We start from the raw sequence: 15725 nt of genomic DNA on the forward strand, positions 1-15725 counted from the left end.
ACTCGAGGTGTCCCTGTCTCGAGCCTGCTGCCTGCAGCCTCGTCGGCCCTCAGAGACCCCGGGACATGGCTTGATGGCACCACGCACCGCCGTTCTGGCTCCAGGTGCTAGCGCCGTCCAGCCTCTGTTCGTCGCCTCCTCACCCACGTCCCTGCTTCTTCTCCAGTGCGTCGACTTCTTCCTCATTCATTCTCCTCCCCATGGCTGTTGCTTCACCTTTGCTGGGGTTCTTGCCGGCGGCATTCCTTTTTTCTTCATTCCCCTGGCCTCGCCCTGTCCTTTTTGTCTTCCCTCGGTTGGGAAAAAAGGCGAAACCTGCGCCTCCGGTGCTCTGTGGCGGGGGAAGTGTGGGCATACTGTGGGCGACGCTGGAGCTTCCGGGAGCCCTTTGCGATGTCGGCTTTCAAGCTCCGCCGCTTGGTCTCCAGGATTCCGGGTGCGCCGCTGCACCCGTTGGAGCCGATGCCGCTCGCTCCCCTTCACCAAGGCCAAAGCGGCTGTTCCACCGCCTGGCCTCTTGCAGTTGTCCTTCACGACAGGGTGGAGGCTGCTTCTACCCGCTGCTCCCACCGGTGTGGCCTCAGGTAAGGACACGCGTCCTCCATCCGGCGGGAGTGGAGGCTCGATTCCCAACGCTGCTCCGGCCGATGTAGTCTCAGATTGGGACACGCTTCTTCCGTCCGGCGGGAGTGGATCTCAATCCGCGCTGCTCCCGTCGTTTTAGCAAATGCCTTCTCTTCTTCTTCTTTCGCAAGGAGGAGAATTGAAATGTGCTTTTCTGGGCCGTTGGCCCCTCTTTTAACCTCCTCCTTGCCTTCCTTGCTCAGCCCCTGATTGGAGGGGGGGGCTTACTTTGTTTGCGGGCCTATCCTGGCCCTCCCCGGCCTAGCCGGGACATTAATTGCGGGGGTCCGGCCACCGGCCAGCGTTCTACCCGGGCCTCCATCGGCCCAGGTCCAGATTATGGGCATGAGATGAGCGAAGATGGCGAGCAGGAATGTAAGGCTGTAGATTCTGTCTAAAAAAGCTAGGCTCTATGTCATGCGTAGTCTTAAAAGCAATGCAAAGAGCCTTAAACTCGATCTGTCTCTTCACTGGCAGCCAGTGTAATTCTTTGAGCACCGGTGAAACATATTTATGTCTTGGAATGTTTAGCAAGAGACGTGCACCAGCATTTTGCACAATCTGCAGTTTGTAGGTTGATGAAAAGCCCATTACAGTAATCGGCTCTAGATAGAACAAGAGCTGAGACCACTAGTTTCAAAATACTTTTCTGTGATCTGCATAGAATACGCTCTTTGCAGCAGGCATATTAACCCTTTGCACTACTTTAGATGAGTCAAAACTGTGACTAGATAAAACTCAGAATTCTCTTCAGCAGGTACATTAATCTCCAGAGTTTTTTTGGCACTTTTATTGTTGCCGTAAAACTTTTGAAATACGAGGAACTCTGCAGTGCTTTTAAAACGGCTGCCCCGCTACAAAACCAGCCCCCAGTAACAAAAGCGGCTCCCTCACCCTTTCAGCCTCCCAGGGAAATACCTGATGCCTGATACGGCCGGTCCGACCTTGGTTGGAAGTGTATATGCATTTGGAAAGAGCAAATGAGAGTGATAGGGCAAAGAGATCTGAAACTTGCTTGTATGGTGTGAGAGACCAGAGTAAACTTGTTGTGGGAAAGTCCAATTTTTTTATATTGAGTCTACCAGACAACCTGCAAAAGATATATTGTGGGCTTGCGAAGAATGTAGCGGGGCTTGCAGCTTGCCCATTGCTTACCATTGTTTGGTTTGGATTTACTGTCACTCTCATTTGTCTGCTTCTGATTCGATCCCTTGTCTTGTCCACCTTGTGTCTGTCCCATGGAGCAGTGCCAATTAACTTGTGTTTTTCCACTGCACACTTTTAGGAAACTACTCTTTTCTTTTGTACTAAGCACTCCACGAGAATGCATGTTTTTCGAGCTGGCTCCCAAGCATCCCTCACTTTTCCCCTCCATGTTCCTTCTTGCTTTCTCCCTGCCCCCCTCCATGATGTGCGTACCCTTATGTGCTGCTCCTTTACATTGCCTTATTGCCCATGTGATTCTCTCTGGTAGTTCCACATTGCTTGCTCTCTTGCCTGTTTGCTTTTCTCCGCTCCCCACCCGCATCCACTGTACTACCTCCCCCACCTGTGGCCTCCATGTTGCTTCCCCCCACCTGCACCCCTTGTTTTTGTTGCCCTCACCAGCGACCCCATGTTGCTTCTGCTCACCTGGTTCTCTGTGTCGTTTTCACCCCCCTCTTGAGTTGCTTCCCCCACCCACTTTAAAAAAATACTATTGCATATTTTTTTCTTGTTAGTTACCGCTCAGACTCAGATCAGAAAATAAAAAGTAAAGAAAGCGCCTGTGTCATTTTGTAGTTGCACACATGTGTGGTGCTCATGGTGACAAAATTATGCTGGAGGCTGTGTCATCAGCTTTTATTCTTTTTTAGCCATGCTGCATAGCATTGCATACATTGTTCAGTATTGCTGAAAACCATTTGCAAAGCCAAAAGGCCCCCTTAGGCAAAACCGATTGACTTTGTCAGTGCTTGTTCTTGACAGCCATCGTCCTTGGCTTTCATAAGAAAATATCGGAGGGTCTCTGGGAGGGTAAGTGAGGTTTGTATGGCAAAGGTAATTGCCTTATTCGAGATGGCAAACAATTGAAGAGGAGCTTGGGCTGTAGGCTGTTACAGTAATCAAGCTAGCTGATTTCCAGGCTGTGGATGAAGTTGCCTGGAAAGGGCATTTTTTTCTGATGTTCTGAACAAAGTATCAAGCTGCTGGTGTGGTGGAACAAGTGAACAACTTCAGTCACATTTGGAATCAAAGAGCACACTCCTTAAGCTGCACCTGTATCCATCTTCTCTCCCAATGCTGCACCTTCTTTTTTCTCCCTGCTGATGAAGTAGGCAGTGATAGTGTAGTTTTAATGATGACTTCACTGGCAACGAATACATGTATTTACCATCTACCATTCGAAAGTAGGAAATAAATCAGAGTTCAGTAGGCACCGCAAGCCTTTGGGCCCCGGTGCCACTGCACCGCCTGCAACAATGACAGCTACAACCCTGAGGGTAGGGAAAAGTGATAATGGTGGATTAAAGTTTCAGAGCAGTATCAGTGGAAAGAAGCACACAGAATGCAGATATAGAAGAGTGACCAGTTTGGAGGTAGATAGATACAGAGTGTGGCAAGTGAATATTAGTAATTCAAGAGGCAGGGTTACAGTTGTAGGTAGGACAGTGAGGGGACTGCTGTGAGTTTATTAATTTATCAAATTACAGTATGGCTGAAGACGATTTGAAACATACAGGACAGGTGCCATATGAGAGAGCATGTTTGGAAAGAGCAATAAGATGCAATGTTTAATTTATGCTGGTGGAAGTTTGGGGGACCAGCACTTATTTTTCGGCATCAGACACTTACCGAGAGCAAGAGATGACAAAGCACACAAAGTGAAAAAATGGAAAAAGAGAAAGTCAGAAAATACATCACAAAATGAGAGAGCAGGAATCTGGAAAAGTGAGATAAAGGGGCAGGGAGTGTCTAGTAGTGGATTAAAGATGCTTGCGATGGATTCAAGACCACCTCGGTATTCGGTGTGCAGACATTTAATAGCACAGGCTTTTCAGCAGAGATTTGGGCACCAGCACTCATTCGCACACAAATTAAGCTCTGGAGACAGGATAGAAATGTAAAAGAGAAAGCCAAAGATTTCATATTTTAAAAGGTGAGAGGGAGGGCCCCACTGCGGAAGAGCAGGTCCTTGGCGCTAGAAATTAGAAGCGCTGATGGGAACGTTGTGCTTCCAGTTGGTGGAAATTGGATATTGAGAAGGTGAGCAGCAGCGGACTAACATGCTAACCCACTAAGGGATTAACAGTGTATTCATCTGGCAGCATGCACTATGCAATTTACATCGTGGATACTACATCTACAATAATGCAAAGCGAGCTAAAGCCAAGAGGGGCGTGTATTTAAGAAGGCGCAGGTGCGCTTTGAACTATTGCTGCTTCGTGAATTTGCCTACGCCAGTGACCAAGGGCAATGCTGCCCGAAACATGTTTGGATATGAGGCATGCTGAATAAATACGCTTGAAAGGACACTGCTTGCAAGCCTTTCTTTCTGCCAACAAGATGGGAAATCGTTTCACAACGTGTGTGGCCCTCGAATGCAGAGTGGGTTTTTGGATGATTTATGACGGTCTGACTCAGATCGGGAGGGCCCCACTGCGGAAGAGCAGGTCCCTGGCGCTAGAAATTTGAAGCGCTGATGGGAACGTTGTGCTTCCAGTTGGTGGAAATTGGATATTGTGAAGGTGAGCAGCAGCGGACTAACATGCTAACCCACTAAGGGATTAACAGTGTATTCATCTGGCAGCATGCACTATGCAATTTACATTGTGGATACTACATCTACAATAATGCAAAGCGAGCTAAAGCCAAGAGGGGCGTGTATTTAAGAAGGCGCAGGTGCGCTTTGAACTATTGCTGCTTCGTGAATTTGCCTACGCCAGTGACCAAGGGCAATGCTGCCCGAAACATGTTTGGATATGAGGCATGCTGAATAAATATGCTTGAAAGGACACTGCTTGCAAGCCTTTCTTTCTGCCAACAAGATGGGAAATCGTTTTCACAACGTGTGTGGCCCTCGAATGCAAAGTGGGTTTTTGGTTGATATATATATATATTATATATATATTACCTACTGGCGGTCGCCAGTAGGTAGTTATAGTTAGGACCCTGTTTCCATAGGAAAACCGCAACATTCTATTTTGAATAACTTTGGCGCCGGTCGATGAATCATCGCGAAATTTTCAAAATAGGTGGGGCGCTACGCTCCGCTCCTACCCTGAAAGTCTCGGGGGGATTCGTCAAGCGGGGGCTGAGATAAAAGGGGGGTCCCAAAACGCGTTTTTCCCATGCATTTTTCCATAGGACCTTTAGACACAGCTACAGCCCGAACGGCTGAACAGAGTTCCATGAAATTTGGCAGAGAGGTAGTCTCCAGGTCAAGGAAGTGCCTTTTGTAGGTCTGGTGTAAATCTGTTCAGTAGTTCCTGAGAAAATAGCATTTAAATCAATATATATATCTGTGGCAGCTTACGGTGCGCTTACCGTACGCGCACGCCGCCGTGCGCGAGCGCGATACTGATTGGCTGTTAGATCTTAGTAAACATTCGAATCGGTCGAAACCAGGAAGCGGCGGCCGCCATTTTCTCTCTCGCAGTCTGAGGGGGTGTAAAACAAAGGTGGATAACGTGAAAAGGGGGCAGGCTGGACAGTTCCTGACCTCCTAGCCTTTGTCAGGGGGTCTCAGAAGGACCAAACAACAAATTTAAACGAGGGTCAAAATAAGGGACTTGGTTTAAGGACTGAAACACCTCCAATCCCAAATAGACACAATGAAACCAGTAGAAGGTGCACAGTCCGTGGCAGAACAGAATAGCAAAACAATAGTTAATGTAGAGAAATGCAAGAGATCCTACAAATAATCGGGGCAACCCCTCACAGGAGGTAGGAGTCCATCAGCCCACCCTTATTGGCGGAGCATCGTCATCTGGTACTCCTGGGAATCACTGTCTAGGCCCATAAACGCAGATCCCCAGGGACTCTGCCTAGGTGCACCGACCAGTGATACCCAGAAAGGGAATAAACTCCTGCCAGGGTGTGTACCCAAGTAGTTGTGGGCTCCAGTGGTGTGCAGTGCAAGAAAGTGAAGTGGAGTTAAAAATGAATACTTGGTCAAAAAATATGTTTAATGTGGATCAACCAAGTTTCATGTCTAAAAGAACCTATAGTCTGTTATATATTTTTTACAGGCTAGTCTTTGGTTCATGTGAGAGTGTGGTCGACATGTTTCAGCCGTTACGGTGACTTAACCCGGCTTTCATCAGGACCGAAAGAAAGAGCTACTGCAAAACTAATTATAAAGTGATAAAACTAAGCCCATACACCAAATGTGAGTGTGGGATACCGGTGTGGCAATTGCCACCCTACCACAAAAGGCTCAAACTAGAGCGTAAGAACGATGTCTTCATTCCTAAAAAAGAAAAATATATATGAACCTCATGCATATCAAAACACAACTGCTGATTGCCACAAGGCAAAGCTGATTCAGCATCACCCAGATTAACAACTAAACTCCAAAATGATGTTTTTAAATACTGAATTTGTATAGAAAGTTGAAAAAGACTCACCCAGCTTTGTGTGGGAGAACAGCCTCACCTCACCCGGCTGACTGCTCGGAGAAGGAGGCACCGCTCTGTTTAGATGTGGAGAAAGAAACCAGACAGATTGCCAATGGATACCCATCTGCTCAAAGCTCAACACACATATTTTAAACAAGTTAAAAAGGAACCAAAATTAATTTAAAAAGTCCGAGACCTCGTGACCGCCCATATAAGTCTAGTAGTGTTAAGGTGATGTCTCTTTAGAGCAACCTATCAGACATCCAGTATGACCAGGGTCAAACATAACTATGAATGATTGTTATTAAATTGCTGAAAAAGCTGTCAACAGAATTCCAACAAACAATTCTGTATTGGAAAACATAGAGTAAGCTGTCTTCCACCTTGCCTATCTGTCGACATCTCTGACTACCTCGCAAGCTATCTGAGAGGCGTTTGGCAGGACAGAGAGGGTGCTACTGAGTTAAACGTGCGCGTTCTGAAATTGCAATCAGCTGTATGTGCGCGCTTCAAAGAGACAAGTCCAAGACCTCATGACTAGGTCTGTGTAGTTAAGTTAATGTCTCTTAAAAAGAACCTGTCAGGCATCCAATATGACCAGGGGCAGATATAGCCATAAAGGATTGTTGATGGATAAAAGAGAAACCAACCCTGGAATCTGTCACCAGAAATCAACCAACCAGTTCTATGTTAAGGAGTATATCTAACAATGAAGTGAGCACAGAGCACAGGCAGCCTGCCTCCTCACCTGTCCGTCGATACCTCTGACTGACTCGCAAGCTGTCTGGGAGGTATCGGCAGGAAGGGGAGGCTGCTATTAATAGCGCTCGTGTGAGACGCGTGCGTCTTAAATTGAGATCAGCTGTGTGTTCACTGGCACGGAAGCAGCGTCTGTGCACAGTAGAGCGCATGCGCCTAGGGCAAATGCTGATTGAAATGCGCATGCGTTAGTGCCAGACATTACGCGGATGTACCGAGTCAGTACGAATTCGAGTATGTAATGAAATAATCAAAACGAGGCGGATCACCACAGGATAAGAACGCCTACGTTTAAGGTGCGGTGTGGGGTATAAATCGCGCCACTAGTGGGGACCCCGTGTGTTTAATGCGCATGCGTCGGGGAGTATTGGAGTCTGCCCGTGCATGCGCGAGACTTCGTAACACTCCGGGGAGATGGGAAGCCCAGTCTTTAGTGCCAAGCAATAGGAGCACTCGAGTATACCTGATCAGTAATGTTGGACAAGAGTAAAGTGATCATGTCGACTGGCGATTTGGTTAGGTGTAAGTTATTCGTTCTTTTGACAAGAATAAGTTAAATCCTATCCAAGGCACAAGGAGTGGTTTGGCCACCATGACTGTGGGACAATTGTTAATGTATAATCCCTACGAGTTGAGTGTGTTACGAAATAATCAAAACGAGGCGAGTCACCACAGGATAAGACCGCCTGCGTTTAAAGTGCGGTGTGGGGAATAAATCGCGCCACTAGTGGGGACCTCGTGTGTCTAACGCGCATGCGTCGGGGAGTAATAGAATCTACCCGCGCATGTGCGAGACATCGTAACACTCCGGGAAGGTGGGAGGCCCAGTCTATAGTGCCAATCAATAGGAGCACTCGAGTATAACTGATCAGTAGTGTTGGACAAGAATAAAGTGATCATGTCGACTGGCGATTTGGTCAGGTGTAGGTTATTCGTTCTTTTGACATGAATAAGTTAAGTCCTAGAAAAGGCACAAGGAGTGGTTTACCCACCATGACTGTGGGACAGTTGGTAATGTATAGTCCCTACTTAATTTCATGTAGTGTCAGTGTGCCCTAGGATACAGAACAAGGTATCGTGAAGCTAAACATATCTGCGCGCTGTGGGGTGTTGCAATGGCATCGATTCAGTAGACAGATAGCGATGTCTTTAGGGAAAGATATATCGACTGAATCCTTGAGTGCCCACAAGGGTATAAAGGAGCTTATTCCTCCCGCTGAGAAAGGCAACTCGTGATGATAGAGTAACTGAACTAAATCAACCTTCAGTGTTTACTAGAATGATTAACACTGAGACACTCTAACTGATTCAAGTATAGACAGAAGACCATTGAATGTTGTCGTTCAGTCCTTCAGTGTCAGTCTTCAACTTAAAAATCCATTGTTGCTCTTTGGAAAATAAGAACTGGGAGACGTCCGTTATGTGTTGAGGAATAAACGGGCGTTCAAGTACCAGCCACCTTAGATCCTCAGCCTTGTGTTTTTTGGCTAGGAAATGCTCCGTCATCCGAGTGGATTGTCTCATGCAGCGGATGGTACTTTTGTGCTCGCTTATGCGGAGCTTCACTTTACGTGTGGTGTACCCTATGTAGTGTAGGGTACACGGACACGTGATTCTGTAAATTACGCATTCCGAATTACAATTCGTGTGGTTGCGTAATATCCAGGGACGTTCTGTGCCTATGTCCACTGAGGTGGTCTTAGTGGTTTGTGGACAGACACTACAAGTTCCGCAGGGGAAATGGCCACGAACTGGGGGTAGTGACCACAGAGTGTTAGTCTCACCTGTGGGATGTGACAGCGGTCTGGTGTGGACCAGACTATCGCGCAAACTAGGACCCCTCTTAAAGGCAAATAAGGGAGGCAAAATCTTGCCATCCGCTATGTTCAATATTTGCCAATGTCTCCGTACTGTTTTCTGTATTTGGCTGGACATAGTACAGAAAGTGGTGACAAATGTGAGTCTCTCATTAGTAGTCTTAGGCACGTCAGTGTCCAGTAGGGCATCACGATTGTTATTTGACGCCCGTTTCCAGGCTTTACGCACCAAACGTTTCGGATATTGCCGTGATTCTAGTTGTCTGGCAAGTGCCTCAGCATGTTTGTCGAACAGTTGTCTGGTCGAGCAGTTCCTGCGAACCCGCAGAAACTGGCCAACTGGAAGGTTCTCTCGGAGTGCCCTCGGATGATGGCTGTTAAAGGACAACAGCGAGTTTCTGGACATGGGTTTCTTATATAGTTCAGAACTCAGTGAGTTATCATGAACAAAGATAGAGATATCCAGGAAGGCCAAACGATGTTTGTTATACTCGATGGTGAAGCGCAAATACGCATTCTGTTGGTTTAGCCATGAGTGAAAGGCATGAATTTCGTCACCTGTGCCCCGCCAAACCACAAGGATGTCATCTATGTATCTCTTCCACAGCAACAGATGATGACGATACGGGTTGCTGTGGTTGAGTACAAAGTCCTGTTCGAATAGATGGACATAGAGGTTGGCGAGGCTAGGCGCGAAAACACTGCCCATCGAAGTCCCAGATGTCTGGAGGAAGATCTGATCCTCAAACTTGAAGTAGTTCTCCATCATGGCTAGTCTGGCACAATCCATGATGAAAGGCACAGGGGTGATACTGTCCAGAGAACGTGCTTCCAAAAGGCCTCTGATGGCATCGAGAGTCTCTAGCTGCGGAATACACGTATAAAGTGACTCTACGTCCAAGCTAGCCAAGAGATCGGTGTCAGAGTTGAACTCTATCTCAGGTAAGAGTCGTAGAACGTCTGCCGTGTCTTTAAGGTAAGTTGGCATCTCACTGACCATAGGTCGTAAAAACACGTCTACGAATTTGGACAAGGGTTCTAGTAATGAACCGATCCCGGAGATAATGGGACGGCCAGGAGGCGGTCGTTGCTGTTTGTGAATTTTGGGGAGGCAGTAAAAGTAGGGCATCACTGGGTTATTGGTCACCAGGAATTTAGCCTCATGTGAAGTTATCCATCCCTCTGCCTCCCCCTCCTCGACCAGCTGTTTGATCTCACGGGAGAGTCTAGAAGTGGGATCTGACTCAAGGGCCCGGTAGGATTTAGAATCCGATAAGTGTCTAAGGCATTCTGCCCGATAGACGACAGTGTCCTGTAGGACTATCGCCCCGCCTTTATCTGCCGGTTTGATAGTGATCGACGTGTCTTTGGTAAAGTTCTTGAGGGCAGTCTTTTCTTTCTTAGAGAAGTTACAAAAGGCATGGGGACGGGTGTCATGCAAAGTCATCAGATCATGAACAACCGCTTTTTCAAAAGTAGAGACTTGTGTGGGGACCTGATGGGGTAGAGGCGTGAAAGTACTTTTAGGACGAAGTCCAGTGTTCACAATATTGGTCTCGTTGTCTAGGGTTGGTGCTATAGGATCTTTTTCTTTAAAAAAGAAGTGCAACCGAATCTTCCTAAAGAATTTCTCCATTTCACATCTCAGAGTGAAAGGATCACCTGAGTGTGTGGGAACGAAACCCAAGCCCCTATTTAGGACATTTTGTTCATCGATGGTGAGGATTTTAGAACTAAGATTGACTACAAGGTCATCTACTCGCTGGTCGAGTTCGTTGGTGGTTGTGGATTGCCCCGCCTGCTCCGAGTGTTGGGAAATGTCTGGTCTGGTTGCCAGTGGACCATTGGGGTTCCTCTCCGTTTGCCTCTGCTGCGTCCCTGTCCCTGTTCTAAAAAAGACTGATTTGGGAAGAATTGCTGCTGAGGTGGATAGGTGTGCATATGTTGTGGAAAGGGGGGTGGTTGGTAACCCCAAGGTGCGGGTGGCCACCATTGACCTTGATTAGGGTAAAAGTTCTGATTACCCCTCCTTCTATTGTATCTCCGGGACTGACCTCTCCCTCTACCTTGTGGGGCTCCTGTAGCACCTGAGTCAGAATCATCAGATCCCCCTTCGGACCCAGACGAAGAATAATTAGATCCGTAGCGTCTCCCCTTGTTGTTAAATGTGGGGGCTACATAGGTATCACTTGTGTACGTGTATATCTTTTCCCATGAAAAACGGGCCAGATCTTTCTTAAATTTGTCGATCTTATTGATCAAGATGTTGTCCCTGTACTCTTTATTAGTTTTGTTTGTCTCATCCATTTGTTTTTTGAAAAGGGCTGCTGTGATGGTGGTTTTAATCTGCCCTTCCAAAGTTTGAATTTCTACGAGAATCGCATCAGCCTGACGTTTCGCCGTGCTAATAATAAGAATTAGCCAGTCACGGGTACAGCGCCAGGCTATAAGTGACCAATCTCGTACAAACTGTTTGTCTGTGAGAAACAATCTTGGAGCGTTCGTCACGATCAGTCCAGTAGGGGCACATTTCCCACGTAGATATTCCGCCATGACAAGGCCATGAACTGCGGTCCGTGATTGACTCTTCCTGAGGTTGAGTAAAGTAGCCCAGTCATCCTTGGGGTTCCCTGTGATCTCCGGCAAGGAGTCTAGGATGCTGGGATTATCAGATAGGATGTTACTTAAGGTCTCATCATCAAAGGCTAGGCCTGCAAAGTCAGCCATTATAGAGCAGGAACACGAGGTCAAGAACAAAAGGCGAGCGGTATCAGACTACTAGAGATTCCTAGAGTCTAAAATTAATAATGACCCGCAGCCGTGGCTGCTCTCAGAACCAAACAACAAATTTAAACGAGGGTCAAAATAAGGGACTTGGTTTAAGGACTGAAACACCTCCAATCCCAAATAGACACAATGAAACCAGTAGAAGGTGCACAGTCCGTGGCAGAACAGAATAGCAAAACAATAGTTAATGTAGAGAAATGCAAGAGATCCTACAAATAATCGGGGCAACCCCTCACAGGAGGTAGGAGTCCATCAGCCCACCCTTATTGGCGGAGCATCGTCATCTGGTACTCCTGGGAATCACTGTCTAGGCCCATAAACGCAGATCCCCAGGGACTCTGCCTAGGTGCACCGACCAGTGATACCCAGAAAGGGAATAAACTCCTGCCAGGGTGTGTACCCAAGTAGTTGTGGGCTCCAGTGGTGTGCAGTGCAAGAAAGTGAAGTGGAGTTAAAAATGAATACTTGGTCAAAAAATATGTTTAATGTGGATCAACCAAGTTTCATGTCTAAAAGAACCTATAGTCTGTTATATATTTTTTACAGGCTAGTCTTTGGTTCATGTGAGAGTGTGGTCGACATGTTTCAGCCGTTACGGTGACTTAACCCGGCTTTCATCAGGACCGAAAGAAAGAGCTACTGCAAAACTAATTATAAAGTGATAAAACTAAGCCCATACACCAAATGTGAGTGTGGGATACCGGTGTGGCAATTGCCACCCTACCACAAAAGGCTCAAACTAGAGCGTAAGAACGATGTCTTCATTCCTAAAAAAGAAAAATATATATGTACCTCATGCATATCAAAACACAACTGCTGATTGCCACAAGGCAAAGCTGATTCAGCATCACCCAGATTAACAACTAAACTCCAAAATGATGTTTTTAAATACTGAATTTTTATAGAAAGTTGAAAAAGACTCACCCAGCTTTGTGTGGGAGAACAGCCTCACCTCACCCGGCTGACTGCTCGGAGAAGGAGGCACCGCTCTGTTTAGATGTGGAGAAAGAAACCAGACAGATTGCCAATGGATACCCATCTGCTCAAAGCTCAACACACATATTTTAAACAAGTTAAAAAGGAACCAAAATTAATTAAAAAAGTCCGAGACCTCGTGACCGCCCATATAAGTCTAGTAGTGTTAAGGTGATGTCTCTTTAGAGCAACCTATCAGACATCCAGTATGACCAGGGTCAAACATAACTATGAATGATTGTTATTAAATTGCTGAAAAAGCTGTCAACAGAATTCCAACAAACAATTCTGTATTGGAAAACATAGAGTAAGCTGTCTTCCACCTTGCCTATCTGTCGACATCTCTGACTACCTCGCAAGCTATCTGAGAGGCGTTTGGCAGGACAGAGAGGGTGCTACTGAGTTAAACGTGCGCGTTCTGAAATTGCAATCAGCTGTATGTGCGCGCTTCAAAGAGACAAGTCCAAGATCTCATGACTAGGTCTGTGTAGTTAAGTTAATGTCTCTTAAAAAGAACCTGTCAGGCATCCAATATGACCAGGGGCAGATATAGCCATAAAGGATTGTTGATGGATAAAAGAGAAACCAACCCTGGAATCTGTCACCAGAAATCAACCAACCAGTTCTATGTTAAGGAGTATATCTAACAATGAAGTGAGCACAGAGCACAGGCAGCCTGCCTCCTCACCTGTCCGTCGATACCTCTGACTGACTCGCAAGCTGTCTGGGAGGTATCGGCAGGAAGGGGAGGCTGCTATTAATAGCGCTCGTGTGAGACGCGTGCGTCTTAAATTGAGATCAGCTGTGTGTTCACTGGCACGGAAGCAGCGTCTGTGCACAGTAGAGCGCATGCGCCTAGGGCAAATGCTGATTGAAATGCGCATGCGTTAGTGCCAGACATTACGCGGATGTACCGAGTCAGTACGAATTCGAGTATGTAATGAAATAATCAAAACGAGGCGGATCACCACAGGATAAGAACGCCTACGTTTAAGGTGCGGTGTGGGGTATAAATCGCGCCACTGGTGGGGACCCCATGTGTTTAATGCGCATGCGTCGGGGAGTATTGGAGTCTGCCCGTGCATGCGCGAGACTTCGTAACACTCCGGGGAGATGGGAAGCCCAGTCTTTAGTGCCAAGCAATAGGAGCACTCGAGTATACCTGATCAGTAATGTTGGACAAGAGTAAAGTGATCATGTCGACTGGCGATTTGGTTAGGTGTAAGTTATTCGTTCTTTTGACAAGAATAAGTTAAATCCTATCCAAGGCACAAGGAGTGGTTTGGCCACCATGACTGTGGGACAATTGGTAATGTATAATCCCTACGAGTTCGAGTGTGTTACGAAATAATCAAAACGAGGCGAGTCACCACAGGATAAGACCGCCTGCGTTTAAAGTGCGGTGTGGGGAATAAATCGCGCCACTAGTGGGGACCTCGTGTGTCTAACGCGCATGCGTCGGGGAGTAATAGAATCTACCCGCGCATGCGCGAGACATCGTAACACTCCGGGAAGGTGGGAGGCCCAGTCTATAGTGCCAATCAATAGGAGCACTCGAGTATAACTGATCAGTAGTGTTGGACAAGAATAAAGTGATCATGTCGACTGGCGATTTGGTCAGGTGTAGGTTATTCGTTCTTTTGACATGAATAAGTTAAGTCCTAGAAAAGGCACAAGGAGTGGTTTACCCACCATGACTGTGGGACAGTTGGTAATGTATAGTCCCTACTTAATTTCATGTAGTGTCAGTGTGCCCTAGGATACAGAACAAGGTATCGTGAAGCTAAACATATCTGCGCGCTGTGGGGTGTTGCAATGGCATCGATTCAGTAGACAGATAGCGATGTCTTTAGGGAAAGATATATCGACTGAATCCTTGAGTGCCCACAAGGGTATAAAGGAGCTTATTCCTCCCGCTGAGAAAGGCAACTCGTGATGATAGAGTAACTGAACTAAATCAACCTTCAGTGTTTACTAGAATGATTAACACTGAGACAGTCTAACTGATTCAAGTATAGACAGAAGACCATGGAATGTTGTCGTTCAGTCCTTCAGTGTCAGTCTTCAATTTAAAAATCCATTGTTGCTCTTTGGAAAATAAGAACTGGGAGACGTCCGTTATGTGTTGAGGAATAAACGGGCGTTCAAGTACCAGCCACCTTAGATCCTCAGCCTTGTGTTTTTTGGCTAGGAAATGCTCCGTCATCCGAGTGGATTGTCTCATGCAGCGGATGGTACTTTTGTGCTCGCTTATGCGGAGCTTCACTTTACGTGTGGTGTACCCTATGTAGTGTAGGGTACACGGACACGTGATTCTGTAAATTACGCATTCCGAATTACAATTCGTGTGGTTGCGTAATATCCAGGGACGTTCTGTGCCTATGTCCACTGAGGTGGTCTTAGTGGTTTGTGGACAGACACTACAAGTTCCGCAGGGGAAATGGCCACGAACTGGGGGTAGTGACCACAGAGTGTTAGTCTCACCTGTGGGATGTGACAGCGGTCTGGTGTGGACCAGACTATCGCGCAAACTAGGACCCCTCTTAAAGGCAAGTAAGGGAGTCTGATAGGTTGCTCTAAAGAGACATCACCTTAACACTACTAGACTTATATGGGCGGTCACGAGGTCTCGGACTTTTTAAATTAATTTTGGTTCCTTTTTAACTTGTTTAAAATATGTGTGTTGAGCTTTGAGCAGATGGGTATCCATTGGCAATCTGTCTGGTTTCTTTCTCCACATCTAAACAGAGCGGTGCCTCCTTCTCCGAGCAGTCAGCCGGGTGAGGTGAGGCTGTTCTCCCACACAAAGCTGGGTGAGTCTTTTTCAACTTTCTATACAAATTCAGTATTTAAATACATCATTTTGGAGTTTAGTTGTTAATCTGGGTGATGCTGAATCAGCTTTGCCTTGTGGCAATCAGCAGTTGTGTTTTGATATGCATGAGGTTCATATATATTTTTCTTTTTTAGGAATGAAGACATCGTTCTTGCGCTCTAGTTTGAGCCTTTTGTGGTAGGGTGGCAATTGCCACACCGGTATCCCACACTCACATTTGGTGTATGGGCTTAGTTTTATCACTTTATAATTAGTTTTGCAGTAGCTCTTTCTTTCGGTCCTGATGAAAGCCGGGTTAAGTCACCGTAACGGCTGAAACATGTCGAC

Source organism: Triturus cristatus, chromosome 10, assembly GCF_964204655.1.
Source record: "Triturus cristatus chromosome 10, aTriCri1.1, whole genome shotgun sequence".
NCBI lineage: Eukaryota > Metazoa > Chordata > Amphibia > Caudata > Salamandridae > Triturus > Triturus cristatus.